Here is a 9,271-nt window from a genome sequence, read left to right on the forward strand (position 1 = left end):
TAACGAACTAAACACATCGATGTCAGACATCAGTTTCTAAGAGATAATATTGAAAAAGGTCTGATACGTGTGGAGTTATGCAAGACAGAGGACCAAGTTGCTGACATCTTTACAAAAGTGTTGAGTAGGGAGCATTTTGAAAGAAACCGTTTGGAGCTGGGCTTGATCAAGCCTAACTAAGCCTCCAAAATATTTTTAGCTATGTAGAAGAGAGAGCTGCAATGCAATAAAGTGTTTTTCAACAAGCATCTAACTTATTTTTACACTACTACCAGTGTACACACATAACAATCTTGGAAGGCAAAGTTGGTGTACGAGACAAAGGCATATTTCGCAGTTTTCGCCAAAACTGGCGAAACAAACCCATCGACACCGGTCTCTGAGGCTCAGGTTAGCAGCCTACTAAATGATTGTATAATTCTTGAAATTTTTACAAATGCCAAGTAATTCACGTAACATCCTACTCAACTACCGAAATATTCCCATTAATACATGCCTTTCATTTTTCTCTCCTCCTACCAATTTGAAACCCTGCTGAATTTCTCCTTGTCTCTCCCTTTCTAGCAGTCGTCCCTAACAACTTCTATGGCTCAATCCTCGAATCTCACCAAGAACGATCTATCTGCCCACTCCTCAAAACCTCAAATCTCCGGCTCCTTCCGAATTCGCAAAAATCCCACTCCCAGAAAATTCATAGCTTCCCTGACTGCCTCCAACTCAATCAACCCAAATAGAGTAACGATAGATCGAACTGCATCTCCAAGTAATTCATTTTCTAACAAAGACATAGACAACTCGTCTGCACAATCAGATGGGTGTTTCTCTAAATAGGGGATGAGTAAATCAGATCTACTACAAAGTGAAGCTGAAGTTCTGGTTATCATAGCAAAAACCTTGTAAGCTATGAGACCTGATGAAAATGCTGTCAGTGGCATGGAGTCTAAGGTTGCCATCCTATCACAGGATTCAAACGAGGGACTCAGTCTATCTGGAAGAGAATCTAAATCTTCAACTGGTATTATGCAGAATGCAACAGTTGTCGCTTCTACATGTGCTGATGGTGCGGTAAGTGCTCTCAAGCGAGACAGCCTCAAAAAAGGCAACCGGAGGTAAATCTGACCAAGGATGGAAGCGTCACGACCCAACCCCGTAGGCCGTGACTAGTGCCCGAGTTGGGCTCCCAAACACATTCATCAAATTCGAATCACACACAGATGGTTTATACAGACACAAATATCAAACGCTGTCTCAGATTATATCAAACTGTCTCAGACACATCTCAAACACAACATATGTATATCAAAAGCCGACAAGGCTATCAAAGGGCGCATCGGCCCCAAAACATATACAAATGCAAGCCGACGAGGCTGCCACGGCGAATAGGATCGCCCAGAACATATAACATACAAACACACCTGTACAGGGTAGGCCTAACCCACATATACATCTACAGACCTCTAAACAGACCAACAGAATCATATGACGGGACAGGGCCCTGCCGTACCCCTGAACGAACAAATACATATGCCACGAACGAATATGTACCAAAGGTGGGCTCCGAAACAAAGGAGGGCTCCAAGACCGCTGATGGGAATCCTAAGCCGGCGGATCACCAAAATCTGTACCTGCGGGCATGAAACGCAGCCCCCGAAGAAAGGGGGTCAGTACGGAATATGTACTGAGCATGTAAAGCATGGAATGTCATAAACATAATCGTACTGCAACGAGGAGGCAAAAAGTTGCACAATAACCAGAAAACCATAACACTTGCCTTTGAAACATAAATCATACGTATCCATTTCATATTCAGCTCATCATGGGACGGAGAAACAGAGTCATAAAATCATCTCGTACACATGTACAAATATAACGTGCCCCGGCCCTCTAGTGAGGGGCGCGGTAGGTAAAACCATCAGATACATATACATATAACGTGCCCCGGCCCTTTAATGAGGGACGCGGTAAGTAAAATCATCATATCATATACATATAACGTGCCCCGCCCTCTAGTGAGGGACGCGGTGAATGAAATCATCATATGCCATCCCGGCCACCTCCCCATATCATCATATCATTATCATATCATATAACATGCCCCGGCCCCCAGCGAGGGGCGCGGTGAATCATACCGTAGAATCGTGCACGAATACACATGCCCCGGCCCGGACGCGTTGAAAGAGATCATAATAGCTCGCACGAGCGATTAGTGAGAAACCACATACACAAATCATCATCACGGACTCAACAACATAATCAAACGAAATCTCATTTTAAAGCTAAATAACGAGTCAAGTCAAGTTCCTTCCGAAAATCATTCGAGAACATATCAAGTATACTTTAGAAATTGTAGGTACGTGTCAAGATCATATGACATAGCTTGTGGAAATCAAAAACATAGTCGTCATTACGGACTCGATAGAATAATCGAAGCGAACTATTATTTCAAAACCAAGACAATAGTCAAATCGATTTTCTTTCGAATACCACTCGGGAACATATCAACCGAACTTCGAAACCATAGTTACGTATCAAAATCATATGCGTAAGATCATTATCATAACTCAAAAGGTAAGTAATTGATCGTACTTGAAATCGGGACCATAGTCGTATCATATTCTTTCGAAAGTCGTCAGAAGTACATAAAGAAAAGTCGCGGGACCCACGGACGGGTGTCGACCCGAGCCGGGCCCGCCTATGGAAAACATAATCATCATACATCATGGAATCATTTTTGAGCATATCGAGGCGATCCGGTTCTGTCTGTGAAAGTTACGGACTTCCGTAGTTTTCGGAATCATTTAGAAACAAAACTCTTTTAAAAACCAAACTTTTATGCAACTTTTGAAACTTAGTCATACAAAAGACATAGGGGCCAATATTTCATCATATCATACATACGAAGACCAAGAAACAGATAATAATCACAGACATGGTCGGATCGCGAGAGTAGAGTTTCCCTCGAGGCTCGTATCATAGCCTATTTACAACTAAGGCATGCCAAAAGAAGGAAGGGTTGCGCTTTACATACCTTGATCGCTTCCAAAGCCACTCCAAACTCAAGCTAATCACGACCTACGCCTCGGGCTCTCCAAGGTCTACAAACAAGTCATAATATGCCAAACATTAGCTATAGACATTTTGGGCATTTAATTCCAATTTAGCCCTTAATTCTATAGAAATTTGGGCAGCATTTCCCCTGTAAATAGGCCAACCCCGAGAATTTAACTCGGCCAAATCAACAACAACAACAACAACAACAACCAACCTAGCAACATCAATAATCAATCCGAAAGGCAATACAACATTAATAACTCTCTTTTCCATCATTCAACAACTTTCAATATATTCAACTCATCGGCTTACATTCAAGCCAACATCAACGCTCATACATTCAAATACTAACCCGAACCCATACCAACAACATTCAAGAACATCCTAAGCAATTCATACAACATTTCAAACATCCCAAATAATACTCCAACTCACCCGAAAACAGCCCAAACCCGAGAGCCTCAACTATAACACATTCCTCATTTCCAAATCATGATTTGCACCAACAATTCACATTCTAACAATGTCACTCTCATAAATATACAAGTTACAAAAATGTACAATAACCTCCAAATCAGTCCCATACAATTACAACATCAATTTGAGTCATTAAACTCTCATTCTCATCATGGAATTCATAACGACAACAACAAAACATTAAGCGATATTAGTTCATTCTTTGTCACAAGGGAGGTTACATTCGGCCAACATACCAACATGCACATATTGATAATTCTCATTTATTTCTCACACTACAACAATTAACATACTACATAGAACTTAACTCATCACTTAACACAACACAACACACACACACACACACTTAAACCCATGCATACATACATGGCCTCAATTCCAACTTACTATATTTCGTGATATTCATCCATTTTAACATACCACAACATGAATACAACCTTTATAACATATAAAACATGATCAATTCTTACCTTTCTTCTTCAACTCCACAATTTACCTAGGGTTTGCAATTGACAAACGGATGGTTGGATGACCCGAACAACACTTCCACGTTACTTAAGGACCTCAAATTAGTGGATTTGCATCAACAAAATAATTTTGGGATGGCTCAATTTGATGTTGGATTTTTTCCTTCTTGGCCGAGAGCCTCTCTCGGGGTTCTTCAAGTTCTCTCTTTTTTTTTCTAAGTTTAAATGAGGAAAGATGACTTAGAAGTCATCTTTTAAGCTCCTACATGATTCATACATGTGTCTATGGCCCACACATATGTGTTGGAGCAATTAAAATTGGACACAAAATGTGTGGGACCATCCAACAAGCCACACGGCCAAGGGCCAATTTTTGCATGATTTTCAACTTTCCAATACTACAATTTTGGTCCCAAATTTTCCTAATTGTTCCATACCAACAAATTCATGAACAACTTATGTCTCAAAATAAAATCGAAGGTCAAAAGTCTCGACTTTGCATCCCGGAATGGTTTTGTCTCTAGCTTATCATAGTTAAACCGGATTGTCCCAACGTACAAAAATGCGGGATATAACATCCTTCCCCCTTTAGAACATTCGTCCTCGAATGTTCAACTAATCTTATAAAGCCGTATAAGGATCTCGGGGGAAGTTCCTTTTATTACCATAGCATGTACCGTATCTACCGCCATATTCCTTTTTTCCTTCTTTATCTCATTGTCAATTTCTCAAATCATCTCTTTATCTTTAATTCGAACTCTTTTATTGCTCCTTTGCTTAGATCTCGCCTTTCAACTTTCCGGTCACACATTATGTCGCAATCCTTACATCTTACAGTTGCATTTCTCGCATCCGCTTCCCCCCCTTTTGGGGTGTGCTTATATTATTACCCGATTATATTTGCCTTATATCCGCATTTCCCATTCCAAGTAAACGGTACTTTGATCCTGACGTTCCGATTCCCTGACCTTCCATCTGCTCACTTTCTTCCCTTTTTCCACATGTCATTGCATTCGAACTGTCCAAACTTGACTTGTAATAACCACAACATCAGCTTGCCTTATAATATTTGTGCCATCTATACACCGTTGCTCACTTGAGCTTCGTTACCCTGTCCAATTAATGCCTTCCCTATACCGCCACGTTGGTTGCCGGAATACGCATATCTACGCCGACATGTAGTCCCTATCGTCTCAGTTACAAAATATTTCCAACACCGTTCGAACTCACCCCAATTCTGAAATCGTGATACATCTTCTTCCTCTTTACCGGTCTAATCTGCCTCGTTCTACGTGACCACTTAAGGTTCCGACCCACTCCGCACACTCTAACTCCCTTTGGATTATTCTAGCTTCTCATTTGCCTCTTTCGTCCGAATTTGTGAGATTTTAAGAAAACTTCCCAGGGGGGTCACCCATCTCAAAATTTCTCTCACTCCAGCATGCTTAACCTCGGAATTCTGATGAAATACGGTGCTTTAATATTAGTCTGATAGCGTTCACGTCACCGCATGATCTTCAGCACACAACCTGGAGTAAATTGAAGTCTTAACAGTTTTCAAAACGTTCTCACGACACAATTACCGTTTTACCCTTCTCGATCCCCCGCGTTCACCTTTCACTTACGAATACGATTACCTTCCGTCCTCGACTTCCAGGTTCACTATAATGGTAAACATAACTTAATCACCTTAATTTATGAATACTCGATTAACGGTCCTTAAATTTCTGCTTACGGCTATTAAATAATAATCATATAGCGAATACACATACATAACAGCACACATCTCAGTAAGGATTCATATACCTGTAGCCGCATCTGGTGACGCTCCTTGCTCCTGTCTATTGGCCAACGCATATAGGCGGTTCGAAGGACCGCTAAAACTGGAGGCTCCGCCACGGCCTGCTGGTGCCGGCATACCCTGCCCCGGAGGGCGCATAGCTGCAGAAGAGGACGAACCAGCAACCGACCCGGTGGGCTGAGCTGTCCCACCTGAACCACCTCTGTACGGACACTCCCTCATAACATGGCCTTGACGGCCGCAAGTAAAACAAGCGCCTGTAACGCGACGGCATTCTCCTAGATGGTGCCTGCCGCACTGAGGACACTGTGGCATAAACGGCCTCGTCTGGCTCGAGCCTCCGCCCGACTGCAAGCTCGTAGCCCTAGAGCTCTGACCAGCTCCTGAATAATCTGCACTGTCAAATCTCCTACCAGCTGTTACACCTCGCATTTTGTGCATGTTCGGAAAATTCGAAATATTTTGATTTGAAAGGAATGAGGCCATATTTGGACCTTACTTGGTATCAAGGTGTTGGCTAGGAAAACATTGGTGTGGAATTATCGAAGAAGGTGAAGAAGGTTAAGGGCAAGATTGAAACTTGGGAAATTTATTTCGGGAATTTGCAAAATACGATTCATGAAGAATTGGGCTACAAAAAAAAATAAGAAAGTGAGGCCCAAATTAGTAGGGTGGCAGCCAAAGCCTTGGCCCAACCCATAATATGTATTGATCATGTGATCAAATTATATAAGATGACTAAGTCATCTTCAACACTAGAACATTCAAGAAAAACAAGGAAAAATCAAGAAAAAGGGAGAGAGAGCCTTCGGCTCTAGGAGAAAAAAAGAAAAAAAAAAGGGGAGAAAATTTCCTAGCCTTCAATCTTCACCCAAAAATCTCATCCTTCTCGAATTCTTGACAAGCGCAAGACGCTCTTCGACGTGATATCATTGGTTAAGCAAAGGAGCAACGTTGGCGGCGAGTTGGAATTTGAAGAATAAGGTATGAATTCTATTTCTTTATGTTATGGAATGAGTATGCATGTTAGAATGACTAGAATTGGATAAGAATTAAAGGAGTGTGTGGTGTGTGTGCAAGGCCGTGTGTATGTGTGGAGGGATGCATGGCCGTGAGCCATGATGTGAGAAAAAGGCAAGGATTTCATGTCTTCTTTTCATGTTATAGAAGATTTATGAGTGTTGCGATGAATATAATTGAATGAAAATCATAGAAGTGTGGCGTGTTGAAGTGGGTGGCCGTGTGATGTAGTATTGGAGAGGGAAGTGAATTAAAGTTTATTTAGCATGTTAAGAATGTTGTTGTGGCTTTTGTGAAGTAAAGAAAGGTTAATGAATTAAGTTAGCATGAAGGTTGGTTGTATGTTGTTATGAGAAATTTATATGAATTTTTATATAGTTTTTATATAATGATGAAAGTAAGATCTTAGAGGTGAATTATGATTATGAGTTATGAAATTGGAAGATGGAAAAATGTTATGAATATGCATGTTAAAGATTAGAAGAATTGGATAAACTATGGCTTTGGTGGAAAGTGTATATGTTTTGTATATCTTGTGTATATAGTGTAGAAATGATATGAAATGTTTCCGAATGGCATTGTAACGATCTTGATTAGTAATGAAGGTGAGTATGATGGTGTTGATTTAAAAATTTGAAGTCGGGATGGAAGTTATGGCATTATGTTAAGAGAAGACTAGTTATGTATTGTATTGTGTTGTGTTGTGGTTGTTGATGTTCTTGGTGTTGTTGTTGGGTTGTTGTTGATCATTTTGAGCCGAGTTGAATCTCGGGGATGCTATATGTATAGGGGAGATGCTGCCCAATTTTTCATAGAACAATATTAGTTAAGCTTGGAAATTGTAAGTCTCATGAATAGTAACTGGTCAATGTGACCAATTGCAGATTTTTGGCGAAACAAGAAGTGAATTTGGAAAGGCGTAAGGAGCATAAAAGGTATGTAAAGCTCGCCCATTTTTCTCTCTTGGCACGTCTTAGGTGTATTAGGCTTGACTTTGGACCTCGGGGATAATCCTACTCCTCGGAATCTACGTCCGAATTTAACCCTTTTTCCTTCAGTAGAATTGAACCTATAAGGTTGTAAATGGTTAGGAATGTTGTTAAAATCCCTAGAACTCGTACAAATGGAATCCGATTACCTTAAAACCCTTACTAATGACGTTATGAAGTTTAACATACGTAATTTACGTCCGCCACCTCAATCGCCCGGGTGGGCCCACTATTTCCGATTTTACTCTTTTGTGTTTACGACTTGTCTTCGAGCGGCTTTAAAAGAAACGTTTTAACTACTCCGCTATCTATTGGTTACAAATTGTTTTGAATACTCCGCTAAGTCTTATAAATTGTTTTGGATCTTGGAAACGGTCTCAGAGGGATTTATGTCTTTGTAACTCGTTATGACATCCAGAATTTACTTATTATGACTCCGTCCGGTTTCACTGATTTGCTTCGTCACCCGATATGCCTCATTGAGTCTCTGGATATATATATGTTATTTTTATTGCATTAGTTTCTCACTACTCCACTCGTGGATGCCTCAATGCTTCCTTCACTGAGCCCGGGCCAGGATTTGTTATCAAGCGCTTTCTCTCGCATTGTTCGCCGTGCCTCGGTGTGAGGGCGGTATGACATGTACATGGGTCCGAAGTATGATGTGCCATGTACATATATTCCGATATCCGATGGTGTGACGTGATGTGGCCACCGGGTATGTTATGATGTGTTCGGAGATATTCCTACTCGAAGTATGATGTGTTATGGCGCCGGAGACGAGGACGCCCATGCTCTGTTCACCGAGTCCCATAGCGGGGCCGGTTTTGGCATATGTTTTCTGCATGCATTATTTATGATTTTTGATATGCATTTTGATTTCCTGTGTATCTTGTTCATTCTCCGCTCATTCTGTTCTGGTTTTTAACTTTATTTAGTACAGTCTATGCTTTACATATTCAGTACATTTTCCGTACTGACCCCCTTTCTTCGGGGGCTGCGTTTCGTGCCACGCAGTACGTACGTCGATTTGTCGATTCGCCGCCTAGATTATCCGCTCGGTATCGCGAAGTGCTCCTTTGTCCGAGCCCATATTTTGGTATAAACTCTCTACTGTTGTTTATGTACATATTTATTTTGGGTACGACGGGGCCCTGTCCCGTCATATGATTATGTTTTTGTTCTGTAGAGGTCTGTAGACAGGTGGTGTGGGTTTTGTATATGTTCGTGAGTTTTGCGTACGATTATAGCTTATCTATATGCCGTAACGGCCTTATCGGCCTTCGTGCGTTATATCTGCTTGACCTGGTCAAATTATTATTTCTGCTCATTTTTATTAGTTTGCTAGATTAGGATAAGTTACGTATGAGTGCCCAACTAGGGTACTAGTCGCGGCCTACGGAGTTGGGTCGTGACAAAAGTGGTATCAAAGCGGTTAGGTCCTCGAATGTCTACGGCACCGTGTC

This window comes from Lycium ferocissimum, chromosome 5 (genome assembly GCF_029784015.1).
Source record: "Lycium ferocissimum isolate CSIRO_LF1 chromosome 5, AGI_CSIRO_Lferr_CH_V1, whole genome shotgun sequence".
NCBI classification, from domain to species: Eukaryota; Viridiplantae; Streptophyta; class Magnoliopsida; order Solanales; family Solanaceae; genus Lycium; species Lycium ferocissimum.